Here is a 22885-nt window from a genome sequence, read left to right on the forward strand (position 1 = left end):
CTCTGGGGACAAGGACAAACAGGCCCCGCATAAGCGCCAGACGGCCGCACCTGCCCGCAGCCCTGGGAGGAGAGAATCCGCGACCCGCCGGCCCGCAAGGGGAGGCCCCAAGCCGGGCCTGCGGGGCCCCGGGGGGAACCCTGGGAGGGGGACAGCTAGCCCGGGAGGCCCAGCGGGGGAGGGAGCCCGGCCCTGGGGAGGGGCCCTCACCTCCGGCTGGTCCCTCTCGGCCCCGCCGCCGTCCCTCCACAAAGGACGCGGGGGCCCCGTGGTGCGGGCAGGGTGTGGGGAGGGGGCTGCGGCGGCGCGGCGCGCACACAAAGGCGGCCGGGGCGCGGGGCCGGGGCGAGCCTTGCACTCACAGGGCGAGAGAGCGCAGTCCATGCCGCGACCTGGCTGGCGATGCGCCGTGAGGTGACAGTGGGTCACCGGGGTCGTGGTCTCGTCCAGGGGGTCGCCGCGCGCTCCGGCTCCTCTTCAGGCTCCTCCCTTGGCGGACAACCGCAGGCGCAGCGCACCCGCGTGTTCAGACTTGGCTGCAGTCAGCTGCGCGTCCTGTACCGGCTCCGACCCCTGCTAGTCCGAAGGTGTGGCTTCTGCTTGCCCCGCCCCAGAGGCACTGCGAAGCTGGAGAGGGGTGGCTGAAAGGTGGGGGGGGGGCACGTGAAGGGGGACTACCACGCCCACCTAGCTGCCAGCGGGCTCTGCCACCTGCGAGCCTGGCTCCGTTTGGGTTACCGCAGCTGTCTGGATTCAATCTTGCGGAAGGCGAAGAAGAAAATGGGCATCCGCACAAGTGGCGTGGGTCCACCAGGCCATGCGGACTTAACCAATGCCAAGGCTTCAGCTCTGTTAGCCGCCATAGGGACAGCAGCCGCGAGCACGTGGACACCAGGCTTGTCAATTCACGATGTTCCTACCCTCTTGGATCCTCCAGCTGCCAAACCGCATTTTTGTTTTCCAGGCCCTGGGAAGAGAGGTCACTTGCCCAAGGTCACAGAGTTAGGAGAGGGTGGACCACAATGGGCTATCATAGCAAAATGTACCCCACGCAAGCACGCACTGCAGAAGCTCGCCCCCTGACAAGGTGAACAGACCCCTGTTCTCTACGTGTAGTGTCTGCCAGTGGACCCTGCCAGTGGATCTGCTTGAGGGCCTCATGAGTTATCAGAAGAGGTTCTCGACCTGCCCTAGCAGGCCGTGCCTCAGAGCCTTGCTAGCTGAGAGTCAAGGCCTGATAACAAAGAATGGGCAGCTAGAATATGAACGCCCAGCTCTAGAAGAAGACCTAAGCATCTGGAGACCCTAGCCTCCGGCTAAGCCTCGTGAGGGTTTGAAATATCCTGTCTTCCATTTACTTCACAAACAGGAATTTCCTATAACCTGGAAGCCAAGTATTTGATCATCACCCCCTTGAGAAAACTGAGTTTTCAAAGGCAGAAGTAAGTTGACCTATGTCCCCAAACTTCAAGGCTGAAGGCAACATTGAAATTCCTGTACAGAGACTTCAAAAAGCCCCTGGCCCTCAGTGTTTCACAATGCAACACCTGAAACCACCTCTGCCAGGGAGCCTTCCCTGATCCCCCCTACACACACACACACACACACACACACACACACACACACACACACACACACACACCACCCCACACGCTTCTGAAATCCCACAGACAATCCTTCTGTGAACTCTTTTCAGCTAGGTGGCTAGGTATTATGTACTACCGTCTATTACTACTAATTTCTAAGGCCTACTCTATGCAAGGTACTAAATGAACACCTCATACCTATTAACAGCAACACACACACACACCTTGAAGTAAAGCCGTGGATTCAAATTCCAGATGAGGAAATTAAGACGTCAGAGGTTTAAGTCACTTGCTAGGATCAGGCGATGACCAGCATGTTATGACCGTGGAGCCCCACTCCTACATTGGCACGTGTAACGATGCCAGAAGCTCCCACAGATAGAGGGATGCCCAGGGCTTCAGAAAGTTGCTCACGTGACCATCATGATTTAAAAGGCAAATGCCAAGCCAACTGTTAGCTGGTATAGTGAGCTTCATGAGTGTGTTAGGCTGGGTTGTCCTGGAGAAATAAAATCAGTGACATTCATACATGAATAGTAGAAAGTAATTTTACATCAAGAAGTAACTGAACATCAAGAAAGCAGCCCAGTTCAACTCAAGTCCCTTGACCTCATGCTAGCCAGAATCCCCCTTCAGACTCATGTAGCTGCAGGCTTATGATGCAGAAAGGTGATGTGAGATACAGGAAGATCATAAGCTAGTGGGTGCAGAGTCCTGTGGATCCAAGGTCAGTGGAAACATGGCATGGCACCAACAGCTCTCAGGGCAGTCCACATAACAACCACCACCCTCCCCTAGGCAGGCACAGAGTACCAGAAAACAAGAAAGTGAAGGGCCAGAGAGAGGGGGCGAGGAGCCTCCAGTGTTTCATAAAAAGACCACATCTCCAAGAAGGCATCATCAGCTTGTGATTTTTTTAAATAGGCTGGACTTTACCCCTACACTTTCATATAAATTCAACTTAACATAAAAGCTAACTGCCACACATACTAACTGTCACACATACTACCAGCATGAAGCAGCAAACTAACAGAGAGGTCTGCGGGGTCAGCCCCGATCCCAGCTACGTGGTTCCCCTCCTCAGAAGAATTCACTACACAGGACAGCACTGTAGATACAGCCTGGGGGGGATGGGGGGCCTGCTCAGACCACACAGGAGCAAACTAAGAGAGAGAGAGAGAAAGAGAGATTCCTGCTCAGAGTGGCCAAGACACTGAGAGGATCTTAGGGCCCGCCTCACCACGAGACACGATGTCCCCTCAATGACCCACAGCACTTCAGGGAACATCACTGGAGACATAGTGTGGGAATTGTACCCGGTCTGACACTCCTTCCCCCCCCCCCACAACACACACACACACACACACACACACACATCAGGGTGCAACATGAAGGGAGCACAACAGAGCAGCAAGGGGAACAAATCAATGAAGTCCCCAAGGAATCCCAAAAATAGAGTTCAGCGGGCAGGGCTTGGCACCTCATCAAACTTGATCAGAAAACATTCTTAAGGGTCAACAGACAGACCTGGAACAATTTATAGGTTTGGTTTTGTTTTCCTCCAAATGTCTATCTATATAATATAGGCAGGATAAACAATCAAGAGGAGAAAACAATAGGGCCAACAGTTCCAGGGGGACTTTGGAGGGGGGAAGGGGAAAAAGGAAGGGGAGAGTCAACAAACCTAAGGACAAGGGAACAACAAATGATCTAAAATTGATGGCGAGTGGGGTGTAGAACTCCTGGTGGGATTTGATCAAGTGCAATTTAGCTGAGAGGAATTCCCAAGAGCCAAATGAAGGTCAGACACGACAGTGAATGTGGTAGTTACATAATCTGTTGTCAATTTGGGACTATGAAAAGTGAAGGATTGGAGCTTAGCCTGTCAATCAGGTCACAGCTTATTGATCTTATTTGGAGACACTACAGAGATAAGTAGCTCACTAGAGGCAGGGCACCAAAATTCCCTTCTTTGTTTTCCTGTGGACAAGACACATGGAGCTATGCTAGAGCCTTGGAGCTGGAGGAGCCATGTGGAGACCCACACCAGCGCTGAGATGCTTCCACTGCCACTGGATCCATGACTTTCCACCCACTGGCCTGTGCTGGTCCTGCATTCGACATCATTGTATGTGCTGTGTGAGTCTGAAGAAGAATTTATAGAATAGTAATGGACATTTGGGCTTATATCAGATTTATGGACTTGACCTGGACTGGGTTGGGATGGTTTTTTAATGTACAATTGCTTTTTGATATAAAGTTCTCTTAGACACATATGAATGTCTATGCATTTGTCTCTCTAGTCATCAACTGGACTAACACGGTGGGACAGGAGGAAAGTAAAAAGAAATACAGGAAAGAACTAGGAGGCAAAAGATGTTTATAGGAGTATAAATACAGGAACGTACATATGTAAATGTATCAATGTATAACAATAGGGATATAGGCCTATGTACATATATTTATATGTTAAGTATCAAGGTAGCAGACAGACATTGGGCCTCTACTCAAGTCCTCCCTAAGTGCAAGAACACCGTGCTCTAATAACCTGGCATTCTGTGATGCTCACTTTCCTGATTGTTAAAGACAAATGGATGCATAAGCAAATGTGGTAAAGAAAGCTGACAGTGCCTGGCTATCAAAAGATGTAGCATCTGGGGTCTTAAAGGAGCAACCATCTATCAGGGAAGCAACAAAGCCCACATGGAAGAAGCACACCAGCTTGTGTGATCACAAGGTGTCCACAGGATCAGGTATCAGGGGTCAGAAGACCCAAAACAATCATATCGATGCAAACAAGGTGGGATGTGTGGAGAGGAGACCCAAAGCCCATATGTAGACAATTGGATATAACTTCACAGAAGGTTCACAAAAAAAGGAGGGGTCAGCCAGGGTGCAGTATAGCACTGACGAAACATACAACATTCCTCTAGTTCTTTAATGCTCCCACCATACCCACCCACCCCCACACACACACACTATCATGACCCCAGTTCTACCTTACAAATCTGGCTAGACCAGAGCATGTACACTGGTACAGATAAGAGTTCCCGACACCCTGAATCCAGGACAAATAAAGCCCTCAGGAATAATAATGGGAGTAGTGGTACCATGAGGGTAGCGGGAAGATGGGGGAAAAGGGGGGAACCGATCACAATGTTCAATGTATAACACCCCCACCCAGAGGCACGAATAGAAATGTGGGTGGAGGGAGACAGTGGACAGTGGAGGGCCGGGAGGGAGGGATAAAAGAGGAGCTGATACCAAGGGTTCACGTTGAAAGAAAATGTTTTGAAAAGGATGATTGCCACATATGTACAAATGTGCTTGATACAATGGATTTATGGACTATTATAAGAGCTGTAATAGCCCCTAATAAAATTATATAGATATACATATACACACATATATATCATCTAACTGCCACAGACCACCCTTGTCAACCTGACCCTTTTACACAATTCTTTAACCATATATAATCCCCAAAGACCATAATAAAATCACACTTGTGCCTAACAGTATACAACTAAAATGCATACTACAGAAAATGCATCAACTCCATTTAATCTCACCTTCTATAAGTGAACAAAACAAAAACATTGCTTGCCTAACAATTTCAGTCTTGTGAACAAACTACACCTTAATCCTCTATTTCTATCAACGTCTTCTCTGACCCATGAAAGTATAAGCCAGCCACTTTGCATCTTTAATTACCCCCATTTTGGGTATCCACTCTTTAAACTGCCCATTTCTATTAACTGACTGCAGTGAGGAGACAAGAATGCTCTTTGATATGAAGAATCTTCATTCCAGTTGGAACCTTGTACCTGTATCCATAAACAATGTTAAGTCTAGAGCAAGCCATCCATGAAGTCAGCAAGCAATGTGCACCAGCTCACAAGGTCAAACATCTTCCTCTTCACTGGTCAGCTCAGTCCTAACTAGTCCAAGGTAGGTCAATGGATGTCACAGCAAGCTAGGGAGTTCCCTACACAACTCCTCTTGCTTCAGTACCTTTACATAATCTCAATAGCACTGGCTCCCTTGAATAAGGTCATCCCACAGGCTCAGGAAACACACAACTGTTTATACTGCAGACCAGCCAGACCATGCGCATCTCTCTGAGTCTTGTCCCTGTGAACTCAGTACACGGTTATTAGTAGCCAGACTTAATTCATTCTCAATTGCTGCATTTCCCCCAGTTCCACTCAACAAGTGAGTCCAGTTGGTCACCTAGTGAGCATTTCAGGCTGTTCACAGCTCCCTTTAACTGTCAGTTTTGGATGGGAGAGTTCTTTTATGAGCGCAGATTTTTTTTTCCAGCCTAGTGGCATCCACAGGAAAACTCTTTGCTCAGAATTCAAAAAGTCAAAGCTGCCCCCGCTTTTTTCTTCCATCTCGGACCAGTTCTAGTTTGTATGTCTTTCTAGAGCACATCCCATGGCACTCTCGGCACTGGGATTCCATTCCATTGTAAAAGGCGGAAAGTGGCCAAGCGTACAAGCTCTCTATCTAAAAACATTTTCTAATATTAGTTTCTGTCACACCTATGTAAATAACAGGAGATAGGAGACATCAGTATACACAATTATTTTTAAAACACTCAAATTCAATTCTTTCTTATCTAGACTATCCCACTGAGATGGAATCTGACGGGAGCCCCTTAGAAGGTCAAACCAGGACCTGGTCTTCCATCAGGCATCTTAACTAAGCAGCATAGTTTTGGTCCAAAAGGCATTTACCTTCCTGAGCTTCAACTTCACATCCATTGCCTTTCTTTTCTCCATTGTAGGTAGGTATAAACAAAGACGGCTTCTAAAAATGAAAAGTCTATTTTCTGTGCCCTTTCCAGATAAAAACCAACTAAACCGCATGACCATATCTGACCTCCTCTGGCCATCCAAAGAAGGAAAACCCAACTCCACCTGATTACTATAAGGCAGAAGTCAGGCACCCTCCTATTTTCCGTCTTCATGATTTGCTTCCCTGGGACTCATTCCTACAGTACCAAATGTGTTAGGCTGGGTTGTCTTTGAAAGGATTAACACAAGGACAAACCATGGTCAAACTCAGCAAAAGAAAACAAGGAGAAGAAGCAAATATGTAGCATGAGAGATGAAGAGGGTGCCATTTTCAGATCTAAACAAAACTAAAAGAGTAACAGTGCTGAAAATTATTGTATGCCAATAGGTTTGATAATGTAGAAGAAATGGACAAATACCTAGAAATAAGTCCTCTACACTAATTAACACACAGAGATATAGACAATCTCAACAGACCCAAAAGAAAAAAAAATAGAGAAGGCCATGAAGAAATTCAAACCAAGAAAACCCCAGGACCAGGTGGCTTCTTAGAGGAACTCTGCCAGTTGTCTCCAATTCTACATAGACTATTCTAGAATATAGAAAGACAGAAAACTTCCCAACTCATTCTATAAATCTAACACAACCTGGTACCAAAACCATGCAAAGACACCAGAAAGATATAACACTACAAACTAATCTCTTTCATGAACAAAAATTTTCAGCAAAATTTTAGCTAGTATCTAACTATATATATATCACCACGATCAAGTGGTTATTCAAGCAGGGATTCAAGTATGATTCAACATCCTAAAAAGAAATTTTAATGTAATCTACCACATAAAAAGACAAAGAATAAGAACCACACGAGGATGTCAATAGATGGAGGAAAGACATTTGACAATATTTAACACCCCTTTCTGAGAAAAGGGTAGGAATAGAAGGGAAATCCCTCAACATAATAAAGGCCATATACAAAAGCCCAAGAGCCAACATTAAGTTCAATGGAGAAAATCTGACAATATTCTCTTAAGAACAAGAACTAGACAAGGATGCTCCCATCATCAGCCTTATCCAACATCATGCTGGAAATCTTAACCAGAATCATGAGACAACAGAGAGAAATCAAGGGAATACATATAGGCAAAGAAGTGAAACGCTCACACTTTGCAAACCATATGATTCTATATATACTGTACCTAAAAGATTCCACCAAAAGTCTGCTGGAAATAATTGAGGGCTTCGGCAAAGTAGAAGGATACAAGATTAACAAGCAGAAATCAATTTGTGGCAGTTACATAATTTCCTGTCAACTTGAGAAGGGGTGGAGTCTAGCTTGTCAACCAGGTCACAACCAATAATGCCCCTCTGTAGGCATGACCTTCCCCTGAGTATTCTGGGAACTCTTGTCTTCTTCTCTGGAGGTGGGAAAACACTCTCTCTCTGCTTTTCCTTTCCTGCTGTTGAGGCATGCAGAGAGCTGGAGGAGACATGTGGAGACTCGTGCCAGTGTTGAGATGCTTCCACTGCCACCAGATCCACAGGACCTTCTACCAACTAGTCCGTGATCTTCCTGAATCCGGCACCATTGCATCTGCTGCATGAGTCAAAAGAGGAATTTATGAACTAGTATAAGACATATGGGCTAATATTGGGTATATGGACTTGGTCTGGACTTGGCTGTGATGTTTTCTCTTTAATATGCAATTGCTCTTTTATATAAAGCTCTTTCTTCTACACATATGAGTGTCTATAAATTTATTTCTCTAGTCAACCCAGACTAACACACAATTGGATTTCTAAGTACCAGCAAAGAGAGCTGCAAAAAAATTAAGAAAACAGTATTGTTCATAATAACCACACACACAAAAAAATTGTAGGAATAAAACTAACCAAAGAAACAAAAGACCTTAACAAAGGAAATTATAAGACATTATTACAAGAAACCAAAGAGACCTACACTAACAGAAGAAATGGAAGAGACCTAGAAGAAGCAAAGACCTCCTTAAAGGGAGGAATAAGTAGAAAGCCTTGTACTACCTGACCTCAAATCGTATTACACAGGCACAGCAGTCAAAATAGCTTAGTGCTGGTACAATGATAGACTCACAGACCCGTGGAACAGAACCGAAAACACAAACATAAATGCATCCAACTACAGACGATTGATTTTTTGACAAGAACCAAAAAACATCACATGGGAAAGAGCCTCTTCAATAAATGGCACTGCAAAATTTGGATCTCCACCTGCAGAAAAAGGAAACAAGACCCATCTCTCTGCATGCTCCCAAGCAAACTCAAGATAGATTAGAAACCTAAGAAACTACTAAAAAATAAAACAGAAATGCACCTGAAAAGACTTCATTAAAATAGTCAAACAAGACTCCAGGAACTGGGAAAAGGTCTGTAGCAATGACACAATGGCAAAGGAATAATGACTAAAATAGATCAAATTCTGTAACACCTCAATAAGTAAAAAACAAAATAATTCACATACAAATTGGGCAAACGACATGAATAAAATGACACTCAAATTGGAAACAACAAATGAAGAAATACTCATGATCGCTAGCCATCCGGGAGATGCAAGTCAAAGCAACGATGAAATTTCACCATACGCTAATAATGTTATCCAAATTTAAAAACAAATCATGCTGGAGAAAGTGAGGGGATATTGGGACTCTCGTACACTGCTGGTGTGCTTACTAACATGTAAGACCGTTTTGGAAAGTAACATGCTACCTAAACCAACTGGCTCACCGCGTGTTTGTCATAGTAGGATGGCCTGCGTGTTGCTGTGATGATGGAAGCCGTGTCAGCGGTCATCTGAAGTGAACAGGTTTTCATGGAGCTTCCAGACTAAGAACGGACTATGTAGGACTCTGCTGCCCCCTTTGGAGAAAATTGTCACTGAAAACCTCATGCATAGCTGCAAAAGAGAGTCCGATACTGAAGACCCAATGGAGGCAGCAGAAAGTGGTCTGAGGTAGTGCTAGACTGGACTGAGGAGGAGCTGCTTTCTCAAAGCCGAGTGGTCCCTGCTCATCTAAATGGAGTAAAGCCTGCGGGAGTGGAGCTGTCAGGCTCTTCATTTGCCGATGGCCACAATTCAAGATAGGAAGAAACAGCTCCAAAAATCTAACAATCAGAACTTGAAATGTATGAAATGTGAATCTTAGAAAAGTGTCAAAAATAAAATGGAACAGATAAAGATTGATATCCGAGGCATTAGTGAACTTAGATGGACTGGTATTGGTCATTTTGAATCAGAAAATTTTGAATTATATGGTTTACTCTGATGGAAATGATGCAACTCAAGAGGAAAAGCATTACATTCATAGTGAAAGGGGACATTTCAAGATCAAAATAGATTATAATATCGATCTGTCTTCAAGGAAATCCAATCAATATAACTGTTATTCAAATTTAAGTGATGACCAAATAACTTTTGTTGAAGGATTCTACCACTGTCTTCAGTATAAAACCGATCAAACTTACAATCAAGATGCATTGGTGATTGGAATGCAAAAATTGAAAACAGAGAAAAGAACAATTGTTGGAAAATATAGATTTCATGATAGAAAAGAAGCTGGCAATTGCTTGATAGAATTTCTTAAGAACATCATCACAAATACCTTTTCCAATAACACAAAAGGTGACCTGGACTTCTTCAGATGGAATACACAGAAATCAAATTGACTACTTCTTTGGGAAGAGGCAAGTGAGAAGCTCAACATAAGCAGGTAAAATCAGGCCAGGATAAAGCTGAAGAAAATTAAAACAAGTCCACAAGCATCAAATTATGACCTGGAGTCTATCCCATCTGAATTTTGTGAACATCTCAAGAAGTGACACATTGAATACTAACGACAGAAGACTTGATGAGCAGTGAGAAGACATCAATAAAATCATTCACGAAGAAAGCAAAAGACCATTAAAAAGACAAGGAAGAATATATCAAAGTACATATCAGAAGAGACTCTGAAACTTGCTGTGATTCAGAGTAGCTCAGGTACATTGAAGAAACGATGAAGTCAAAGAGCAGAATAGAAAAATTCAAAGGGTAGCTCGAGAAGATAAAGCAATACGCTATCATGAAATGTGCACAGCCCAGAGTTTAAAAAGAAAAAAGGACATGCTCAGTATATCTCAAACAGAAAAAAATTGAAGACTCAAGTTACAGTTTTGAAAGATTCTATGGGCAAAATATTGAATGACACAGGAAACATAAGAAGATTGAAAGAATGCATGGTCACTGTATCAAAAAGAAGCCGTCAACATTCAACCATTTCAGGAGGTAGCATATGAGTAAGAACCAATGGTGCTGAAGGAAGAAGTTCAACCTGCACTGAAAGCATTAGACAAAACCAAATCCTGGCCCAGTGCAGATTCAGTCCATATGTCTCCAGGAATTGATGGAATACCAATTCAATTCAAGTATTTCGACAAGCTGATGAAGCACTCGAAGCATTTATTCCTCTATGCCAGGAAATTTGGAAGACTTGGCCAACTGACTGGAAGAGATCTATAATTGCACCAATTCCAAAGAAAGATGACCCAATAGAATATTCAAATTATACAACAATATCATTAAAATTACCTTCAAGTAAAATTTTGCTGAACATCATTCAATCGGTTGCAGCAGTACACTGACAGGGAGCTGCCAGAAGTTCAGTCTGTGTTCAGAAAAAGGACACGGAACAAAGGATATCATTGCCGATGTCCCATGGATCTTGGCAGAAAGCAGAGAATACCAAACAGATGTTTACTTGTGTTTTGACTTTGCCAAGACATTTGACTGCGTGGATCCTAATGTGTTAGTCTGGGTTGACTAGAGAAACAAATCCAGAGACGCTCATCTGTGTGTAGGAGAGAGTTTTATGTCCAAGAGTAATTGTATAGTAAGAAAACATCCTGGCTCAGTCCAGATCAAGTCCATAAGTTTGAAATTAGCCTGTATGTCTGATACTAGCCCATAAATTCTTCTACAGACTAATGCAGCACATGCAATGATGCCAAAATCAGGAAGATCACAGGCCAGTGGATGAAAAGTCTTGTGGAAGTATCTCAGTGCTGGCACGCTCTCCATGTGGCTCCTCCAGCTCCAGGGCTCTGGCTGCCATCAGCCTAGCTTCATGTGGCTTGTCAACAGAATGTGAAGCAGAGAGTGTGTCCTGCCTAACAAACTATGGATAGCTTTGAGAAAAATGAGAATTTCAGAACATTTCATTGTGCATAACATGTCAAATATATGAAAATTAAATAACATCCTGTTTTTAAATTATTGTCCAATAAAATTAATTTCCAAAAAATTAAAATGGTTCAAACCATACAAGAACGGAAACACAACACACCAAAACCTTTCAAACTCTGCAAAAGCAGTGTTCAGAGACTAGTTTGTAGAAATAAATTCACACATCACAAGTAGAAGAAAGATCTGTCAACTCAATACATCTCCAACAACTAGGAAAAAGTACAGGAAAATAAGTGTACAATCACCATAATAAAAAATTGCAAAGATTAGAGCCCTAAAAGATTATAAGTTGGCTCTTTGAAAGGATTAATAAGACACACAAACCATTGGCATTCTCAATAACTAAAAAGAGAAAACATGCAAATAGCATGGATAGAACATGAAATGGTCAAAGTCACAACAGAACCAACTGAAATAAAAAGGGCAATACAAAATACTATGAAAAACTGTACTCAAATAAATGTGCGAACCTAAAAAACCCTCTAGAAACACATGACCTACCTAAATGAAGAGGGACTGAAGGGGGAAATTTGAACAGAAATATAACAAAAGAAGCAAGCAACCAGGTCATTTGCTCACTGGGAGAAGTTAGCTGCCAGGTAAAAAGCATGGAAAGATCTGCAAGAGCAATCTCAACAGGGGAAGTCTTGCATTTCCCAGAAGCAAGAAAAACAACTTAAAAGTTATGTGCATCGAAGTTTAATAAAGTTGGAGATCGGCTACGTTTACGGTTACTGACTCCGCTTCAGCATTGACCAGAGGCTCAAGCCGTTTCTGTGTAGCCCGCCTCTCCTGCAAATGCCCATCCTTCTTTGCTCCTGTTCCAAACTACCCTGCCAAACCTATTGCTTATCAAGTATCTGGGCCCGAGGTGGATTGAACACTGCGCAAACAGCTAAGCGCAGATGTCCTCACTATCCAAGCATTGCTTTCTCCCATTTTCCCCTCTTCTTTATTTCATTCTTCTCTGAGGCTATTTTCCTTTGTTACTTTTCCTTTCTCCCTTTTACTTCTTCTTCCCTCTGCAGCCCTACCTCTCGGTGCACATGCATGCCTCTCAAGCAGACGCAGACATGCTGGCCGGTTCAGGCACACCCAGCCAAATGAGGGTTGTTTTTTAAAAAGGGTTTTTTTTTTTTACCCTGAAGGTGAAGACTCACCCCACAGGCATGTTGCCACAGCAACAGAACTAAACATCCACACCCAAACCACACCCTGGCTCCCTCCGGCAGTGCGCCCCACCCCCCAGGAGAAGAGGAGACTTTCTACTCTTGGAAAGAGGTATAGTCTCAGAAACCCACTTGGGGATTTCTACTTGTCCCACAGGGTCTCTATGAGTTGGAATTGACTCCATTGCAGTGATTGTGGAGATATAAAATCCCAGAGATTCAACTCAAAAATTGTTTGAACTAGTTGAAAAATGTGGCACTGTAACAGGCTGTGGCAGTTAGATTTTATGTCATCTTGATCATGTGTGAATGTGTAGAGGTGAAACCCAACCTTTTAATCAGGTCGCAGTCTAACCATACCGCCTGACCCCAGGTAGTCCGCCTGACCCTGAAAGATGTTGGTACTCTGCCACGTTTCCACTGATTTTGGAAACACATGACTCTGTACCTACCAGCCTATGATCTTCCTGCATTCTGCTTCACTTCTCTGTGTCGTTGGCCTGCAGTTATGTGAGTCTGTAGAGGGCTCTGGCTTGCATCAGACTTATGATGGAATGCCTTCTGAACATAAAATTACTTCTTGATATAAAATTCTTCCTTATACATATAAGAGTGTCACTGATTTTGTTTCTCTCAACAACCGAGCCTAACACAGAGACTATAATATCAGCATATAAAAATCAGTTGAATTCTTTTATATTAAAGAAGATGCCACTCATGTGCATCAAGCACCACTCATCTGCACTATGTTGGCTCGCATGTTGCTGTGATGCTGGAAGGTGTGCCACCAGCATTTCAAATGCCAGCAGGATCGCTCATGGAGGTAGATTTCAACAGAGCTTCCATACTAAGAACAGACTAGGAAGAAGGCTTATCTGGCCTACTTCTGAGGGATTCGCCACTAAAAGTCTTATGAATGGAAGCAGAAACATTGACTGATATAGTGCAGCCAGATGAACACCTTGGGTAGGAATGCACTCAAAATACAGCTGGGAAAGAGATGGCTACTCAAAGTACAGTGGGCTGTAATGATACAGGATAAAGCTTTCACTTGCTGATGTGGCATGAGTCAAAATGAGGAGAAACAGCTGCAAACATTTATTAGTAATCATAACATGGAATGTATAAAGTATACATATAGAAAAATCAGAATTTTCCAAAAAGTTAATGGAACATATAAAGATCAATATCCTAGGCATTAGTGAGCTGAAATGGACTAGTACTAGACATTTTAACTGGACAAGCATAGGTATACTATGCTGGAAATTACTACTTCCAAAGAAGTGGCATCACATTCATCATCAAAAAGAATGTTTCAAAATATATCTTGAAGTACAGTGCTGACTGTGATAGGATACTATCTCTAGAGAAGCACAACCAGTAAGAAAAAGATTTTTCAAGTGATTATATATTTATACCAAGAAAATGGTTCATATGGTTGTAGAAGTGAGAAAGCCCAAGTCGAGGCAGGTTCAAAGTCTCTGAGGCAAATGTTAGGCTGGAGGCTTCTGATTTGTATAGCACTGGGGGCTGATGATCAGTAGGAAGACCAACAAGCTTGCTACTGCAGAGATAGGTGAATATGAGGTCAGCAGGTCAGCTGGTAGATCAAAAATGAGTCCCAGAATGGCTGGCTATAGGTCAAGTTCAGAAGCCAGAGGTGCATTAACTAGATACAATAAGACCCATATCCAGCAAAGAGCAAGCAAATTTTCTACCATGTCCACTCATATAGGAGCAGTCCTGAAGAAATTCCTTCTAGTTGACTGCCTCAGGGCCGTGACTTGAGTAAAATTATTGTATCCCACTCTAATTTTCTTAGAATCAATCAGCTGTATGTTGGGTCAGGTCTGGCATTGAGGGATTACTAGGTCTAAACCACCGAACTACCTAAAATTCTGGCCATTCCACATTTAAAACGAAATAAATAAATAAATAAGTAAATAAATAAATAACAACAGAATCTATACACCTACACAGGGAAGTCCAATTAATATAATCTTTAAACCTAGTGATGAAGAAATGGAAGAATTTTATCAACTCTTTTAGCATAAAATTGATCAGACATGCATCAGAATGCATTGATAATTGCTGGTGATGGGAATGAGAAAGTTGGCAACAGGGATAAAAGATTAGTAGTTTGAAAATATTGTCTTGGTGCTAGAAGTGAAGCTAGACATCACATGACAGAATTTTGCAAGGCCAATGAATTCTTCATTGCAAATACCCCTTTCAAGCAACACACACAATGACTGTGCCCACTGTCCACTTCCGGTGGAACAAACAGAAGTCTGCAGAAAGGGACTATGGAGAAACTCATTGTCATCACTCAAAAAGGCTAACTTTGAAACATACTATTAATTGCTCATATATAAATTCTGGTTGAAGCTGAAGGAAGTAAGTCCTCTCTAGCCAAAACATAAATTTGTCCCACCTAAATTTGGAGACTATCCCAGGAACGCATTTAGCTCATTGAACACAAATGATGAGACAAGTTATGAGGCGACATGAAGAACACTGTACACGAAGAAAGCAAAAGGTCACCAGAAAGATAAGGAACCAAAGAAACGTTCAAATTGACTGTCAACCTTTAGGCTCTCTGAGGAGCACTGCTGCCATCAGCAAAGGGCAAGTGCCTCTAAAAGTGTGGCAAAACAGGAGCTAAGAAGAAAGTATAAGTGGGTTGATACATTTTCTAAGAAAGATGTGTATGATATGAAAACACCAGCTATGTTCAGTATAAGAAATAACGGGACCAGTGGTGTGAGTGGCGATACTGGGAGGGTGGAGGGAAGGTGGGTTGGAAATGGGGAACCGATTACAAGGATCTACATGTGACCTCCTCCCTGAGGGACGGACAACAGAAAAGTGGGTGAAGGGAGACGTGGGACAGGGCAAGTATGACAAAATAATCATTTATAAATTATCAAGGGCTCGTGAGGGAGGCAGGAGCGAGGAGGGAAGGGACAAAATGAGGAGCTGATGCCAGGGGCTTAGGTGGAGAGCAAATGTTTTGAGAATGATGAGGGTGATGAATGTACAAATGTGCTTAACACAATTGATGTATGTAAGGATTGTGATAAGAGCTGTATGAGCACCTAATAAAATGATTAAAAAACAACAACAAACCAAGTAAGCAATTCTACTTACAAAAAGAGAAAGAAATATGGGGAAAACACTAGTTACCAAGACTCAAATATTCAAAATTGCATCTCTTGGCCTCAAGCGTCATGTTTTTGAAGTGGGCCTTGCTGATCTTCAGAATGATGAAGTTGCATTTAGAAAATTCAGGCTAATTACTGAGGACATTCAGGATAACAACTGCCTGACCAACTTTCATGCATGGATCTTACATATGGAAAAACGTGCTCCATGGTCAAACAATGGCAGACCGTGATGGAAGCTCATGTTGATGTCAAGACTACCGGAGACTGTCTGCTTCATCTGTTCTGTGTTGGCTTTATTAAAAAATGCAATAATCAGATTCGGAAGACCTCTTAAACTCAGCACCAATAGGTCTGTGATATCTGAAAGAAAATGGAAATCACGACCCAAGCGGTGCAGACAAATGATTCGAAAGAAAGAGTCAATAAATTGATTGCATATAGTATTTGCAAAGCCATGCAGAAGACTTGCCAATCTATTTATCCTCTCTATGATGTATTTGTCATAAAAGTGAAAATACTAAATAAGCCCAAGTTTGAATTGGGAAAACTCATGGAGCTTCATGGTGAAGAACGTAGTTCTGGAAAAACTACTGGAGATGAGACAGGTGCTAAAGTGGAACGAGCTGATGGCTATGAGCCACCCGTTCAAGAAATTGTTTAAAATTCAGACTTCTAATGGTGAAAAATATACGATCTTACTGGGGAGGTGGGGGGAGTGAATGTCAGAAGAAAATAGGAAGTTTCCTCTTGAATATAGAGTCACTAAAGAAAATCAAATAAATGATTAAATAAAAGAGCAAAACAGAAGGTTACAAAGGGAAGTACAAGAAAATTATGTATAACCATTGAAATTTGCAAACACATGAAGTAGAAAACCAAAATGGAAGAATATGCTCAACATATTTGCAGTGGAAAAAATGAAAAAAAGACTTACGTTTCAAGTTGAAAGACTGAAGGATTCTATGGGGAAATTTTTGAATAAAGTAGAAATTATCAAGGGAAGATGGAAGGAGGGACTTCCAGCAAAAAAAAAAGCATCATAAACTAATACACAGTACAATCCATCTTCAACAAGAAAACAGATTAAGGAAAAAACTGAAAATTTAGGTGAACAGCTCTAACGATTAGGAAAAGAGCAGCACAAGAAGCCTACGGTAACCAAGAGAAGAAACAATACAAAGTATAGTCGAAATGAATGAAACAGAAGATCTAAAAACAATGAACTCCAAAAGACCATGAATTGATTCTTGAAAAAAGTAATAAAGTTGAGAACCACTAGCAAATCCAACAAAGAAAAAGAAGAAGATGCTAATACCATGAATAAGAAATGAAATGAGTGCCAGTGGAACATAACTAAATCGATTGAAAGGACAGTAGTAGGACATTATGAAGAGCTATACTCTGACACATTGCAAACGTACAAGAAACGGTCAATTTGTACAGATACACTACCTATGTAAACTAACATGAACTGAAATGGAAAATTTGAACTGACCCAAAGCAAAAGAAGAAATCGAGCAGGTTATTAAAAGACTCCCAATATAAATAAGTTCTGGTCTGATGCCTTCGTAGGCAAGGTCTATCTTACTATTAAGAGACGAGCTGACATCAATTCTCTAAAAATTATTTCAAAGTATAGAACTGAATGGAATAACCCAAATTAATTTTAAAAGGGAGCATAACCTAGATACTAAAATCAAGTAAAGACATCACTTAAAAAAGAAAATGAAACAAAATTTCTCATGAACACTGATGTCTAATTCTTACCAATAGAATTGTCTAGCAGCTTATCCAATAGACTCCAACAACAGAAACCTAGTCAATAGAATACAAAAACATATCAAAAGAGAGAGAGAATATGGTATGACTTGGATTCATACCAGGCAAACAAGGACAATTTAACATTAGAAAAACAATACATGTAATTCACAAAATAAATAAAACAAAAGAACCGTGTGATTATGTTGATCAACACAGAAAAGACATTCGACAAAATCCAACACCCATTCCTGATTAAAGCCAACAACAATCACTCAACAAAGTCCAACACCCATTCCTGATTAAAACCAACAATAACTCAACAAACTAAGAATAGACAGGAGGGAATTCCTCAACAGAATTAAGGGCAAACAGAAAACAAATGGCCAACATTATTTCCAAAGGAGAGAAACTGAAAGCATTTCCTTAAAAACAGGAACTGGACAAGGATGTGCTTTCCTATCACTGTTATTCAAGATAGTGCTGGAAGTCTTAACCACAGCTAAAATACAAGAAAGCGAAATTAAAGGTATCCAAATAGGCAAGTAAGAAGTAAAATTCTCTCCATTTGCCAATATCTGATCCGTCATATGGGAAATCCCAATGACTCAGCAAGAAAGTTCATGGAATTAATTGAAAGATTAGATAATATGACAGATTATAAGATCAACATCCCCAAACCAGCCAGATGCCATTACACTAGGAAGAGAGTTCTGAAAATGAAATCAAGAAAGTTACACCATTTCCATAGCCACCTAATTGATGAACTACATTTATCCAGAGAAACAAAAAACAAAGAAAACTCCCAAACACTGCTATAGTAAACAAAAAGAGACATGCATGAAAGGAAGACCATAGCCGGCTATCAAAAGAGATAGTGACTGGGGTCTTAAAGGCTTGAAGATAAACAAGCGGCCATCTAGCTCAGAAGCAACAAAGTCCACATGGAAGAACACACCAGCCTGTGTGATTGAGTGGTCCCAAAGGGATCAGTTACCAGGCATCAAAGAACAAAAAATCATATCATTGACTGCACACCTCCATGATAGCATCGCTGAAGACAAATGGATGCATAAGCAAATGTGGTGAAGAAAGCTGATGGTGCCCGGCTATCAAAAGAGATAGTGTCTGGGGTCTTAAAGGCTTGAAGGTGAACAAGTGGCCATCTAGCTCAGAAGCAAATAAGCCCACATGGAAGAAGCACACCGGCCAGTGCGATCACGAGGTGCCCAAGGGACCAGGTATAAGGCATCATGCAAAAAAAAAAAAAAGATATGTGTGTGTATGTATGTGTATATATGTGTATATGTATATATGTATATGTATATATGTATATATATACCATATTAAATGAAGGGGGAAGTGCAGAGTGGAGACCCAAGGCCCAAGTGTCGGCCAATGGAGATCCCCTCATAGAGGAGTTTAGGAGAGGAGATGGGTTAATTTGGGTGTGAGGTAGTATCGATGAAGAACACAGCTTTCCCCCAGATCCTGGATGCTTCCTCCCCCCAACTACCATGATCCGAATTCTACCTTGCAGGGCTGGATAGGGCAGAGGCTGTACACTGGTACATATGAGGGCTGGAGGTACAGGGAATCCAGGGTGGATGATACCTTCAGGACCAAGGGTGTGAGGGACGATGCTGGGAGAGTGGAGGGTGAGTGGGTTGGAAAGGGGGAACTGATTATAAGGATCCACATGTGACCTCTTCCCTGGGAGAGGGACAGCAGAGAAGGGGGGAAGGGAGACTCCGGATAGGGCAAGATATGACAAAATAACGAGGTATAAATTACCAAGGGCACATGAGGGAGGGAGGGGAAAAAAAAAAAGAGGACCTGATGCAAGGGGCTTAAGTGGAGAGCAAATGCCTTAAGAATGATTGGGACAGGGAATGTATGGATGTGCTTTATACAATTGATGTATGTATATGTATGGATTGTGGTAAGAGTTGTATGAGTCCCTAATAAAATGTAAAAAAAGAAAAGAGAAAAAAAATGATTAGGGCAAAGACTGCAAAAAAAAAAAAGGAAGACCATAGATAGGAAAAAATATTGTGAAAATATCAATACTACAAAAATAATCTAGACACAATGCAATCCCAATCCCAAGCCAGATTCCAATATCATTCTTTAAAGGGATTGGGGTAAGGTGGGGGGTAGGCAGGGATCACTAACTGCATAAAGAAAGAGAACCCAGAGAAGCAAACCATTAGTAAGAAGAACAAAACCAATGATATGATTTTTTGTTCTTTGATGCCTGATAACTGATCCCTTCGGGACCATGTGATCACACAGGCTGGTGTGTTCTTCCATGTGGGCTTTGTTGCTTCTGAGCTAGATGGACACTTGTTTATCTTCAAGCCTTTAAGACCCCAGACACTATCTCTTTTGATAGCCGGACACCATCAGCTTTCTTCACCACATTTACTTGTTCAGCTGCTTTGGCTTCAGCAGTTGTGTCAGGAGGGTGAGGATCGTATAGTGCCAATTTAATAAAAGAAAGTATTCATTCATTGAGGAGAAAGTATTCATTCACTGAGGGAGTGCTTGAGTAGAGGCCCAAGGTCCTTCCCCCACCTTAATACTAAACCTATAAATATTGACACATAGATATATTTCCCCATCTGCATATATATATCATGATATATAAATCATATCATTGGCTGCACACCTCCATGATACAATCGCCAAAGACAAACGGGTGCATAAGCAAATGTCGCAAAAAAAGCTGATGGTGCCTGGCTATCAAAAGAGATAGTGTCTGGGGTCTTAAAGGCTTGAAGGTGAACAAGCGGCCATCTAGTTCAGAAGCAATAAAGCCCACATGGAAGAAGCACACCAGCCTGTGCGATCACGAGGTGCCAAAGGGACCAGGTATAAGGCATTATGCAAAATATATATATACCATAGTGAATGAAGGGGAAAGTGCAGAGTGGAGACCCAAAACCCAGTTGTCGACCACTGGAGGTCCCTCATAGAGGGGTTTAGGAGGGGAGATGGGTCAGTCAGGGTGCGATGTAGTACCGATGAAGAACACAGCTTTCCCTCAGATCCTGGATGCTTCCCCCCCAACCCCCTCCCCCACCTACCATGATCCGAATTCTACCTTGCAGGACTGGATAGGGCAGAGGTTGTACACTGGTGCATATGGGATCTGGAGGCACAGGGAATCCAGGGTGAATGATACCTTCAGGACCAGGGGTGTGAAGGGTGATATTGGGAGAGTAGAGGGTGAGTGGGTTGGAAAGGGGGAGCTGATTACAAGGATCCACATGTGACCTCCTCCCTGGGAGACGGACGGCAGAGAAGGGGGGTAAGGGAGACTCCAGATAGGGCAAGATATGACAAAATAACAATCTATAAATTATCAAGGGCTCATGAGGGAGGGCCGAGAAGGGAGGGAGGGGAAAAAAAAGAGGACCTGATGCAAAGGGCTTAAGACGAGAGCAAATGCTTTGAAAATGATTAGGGCAAAGAATGTACGGATGTGCTTTATACAATTGATGGATGTATATGTATGGATTGTGATAAGAGTTGTATGAGCCTCTAATAAAATGTAAAAAAAAGAAGAATAACAAAACAAGAGACCTCATACTTCCCAATCTGTAAACCTAACCCACTACACGTTCATGGCAGCCAAAACACCAGCTACTGTTACAACAACAGACACAAAGGCCGATGGAACAGAATTGAGAATTCCAAAGTGTATTCATACATGAATAATTGATCTTTGACAAAGGACCAAAATTCATTAAATGGTGAAAGGATAGTCACTTTCACACATGGTGCTGACAAAAATGGATATCCATTAGCAGAAAAATGAAACAAGGTCCATTATCTTATTCTAGATGCAGACCTGAACTCAAAATGAATCAAATACCTAAACATAACACTACAACAATAAAGATCATCAATGAAAAATTGGGACAAATGTAGGGGCCCTAATACACGATGAAAATACACTATCAAGCATATATGAAAATAAACAAATAGCAGAAGACAAAATAGATGTTTGATACTTTGTAAAACTCAAAGTCTTGTGGGCATAAAAAAATTGCACCGAGTGCTTACTTTGGCAGCACATATACAAAAATTGGAATAATATGAAGATTAACATGGCTCCTGTGCAAGATGACAGGGATATTTGTGAAGTATTCCATAATTAAACAAAGAAAAAATTCTAAAAGGAATCAGAGAAAAAAAGAACAGTCACATGCAAAGGGGCAGCAATTAGAACAAGGTCAGATATCGCAACAGAAACCTGAAGACAAGAAGACAATGGTGTGATGTATGCAAAGTTTTGAAGGGTGAAAAAAAACACCTGTCAACCAGGAATCTTGTAGCTGGAAAAATGATCACTTGAATATGATAGAGAAATAAAAGTATTTCAAGACAAGGAGAAATTAAAGGAATTTACAAAAGCAAGACCAGTACTACAAAAAATACTAAATGGAGAACTATGGCAGAAAAATAACAGCAATAACACAAAAATCTGAAACCAATATACCCGATGATTCCACACAAAGCATTATCCAAAACAAGGAAGAAATACAGTAAGAGCAGAAAACTAACCCCCCACCACACACGCATAAATATATACAATATGGGAGTAGCAAGCACATACATATCAATTGCTCACTGAACAGTTAATGGACTAAATAAAGAGACAGAGAATATAACTAAAGAGAAAGAATAGCAGAATGGATAAGAAAACAAGACGCATCAATATGCTGAATAAGAAACAGACCTGCATTTAGACCTCTATAACCCTTTGCCTATTAGTTCTTTCTTCTATTTCCTTTTACTTTCCTCTTGTCCCACTATCATGTTCGGCTTCATTCGGGTTTAGTAATTCCTTGCTGTTACATTGCCCCTGATTAAGCCCCACTAGGTATCCTATGACCTTTCTCCATTGATTTTAGGTCACTTGTTCCCTTGACACTGGCTTGGTTGACCACCCCCCCTTCCTTTCTCCCACCTCCCCTTCTCCCTTTTTCCCAGAAACTGTGAGCCCCGTTGTTTTTGTCTCAAAATTGTTTATCCCACCTCTCTTATCTAGATAGACATGCAGAGATATCAATAAGCTAAAAAAACAAGCAAAGACAAACAAAACAACAAAAGAAGACAAAACCAACAAAACAAAAACCCA

General features: G+C 41.9%; 1 non-coding gene across 1 annotated transcript; it reads left to right on the forward strand.

The window, feature by feature from the left end:
* Positions 1 to 21799: 21799 nt before the first annotated feature.
* Positions 21800 to 21902, forward strand: LOC142449524 (U6 spliceosomal RNA). The gene has a single exon (XR_012784677.1). It is a non-coding gene; the product is annotated as a U6 spliceosomal RNA (small nuclear RNA).
* Positions 21903 to 22885: the final 983 nt, after the last annotated feature.

This window comes from Tenrec ecaudatus, chromosome 5 (genome assembly GCF_050624435.1).
Source record: "Tenrec ecaudatus isolate mTenEca1 chromosome 5, mTenEca1.hap1, whole genome shotgun sequence".
NCBI classification, from domain to species: Eukaryota; Metazoa; Chordata; class Mammalia; order Afrosoricida; family Tenrecidae; genus Tenrec; species Tenrec ecaudatus.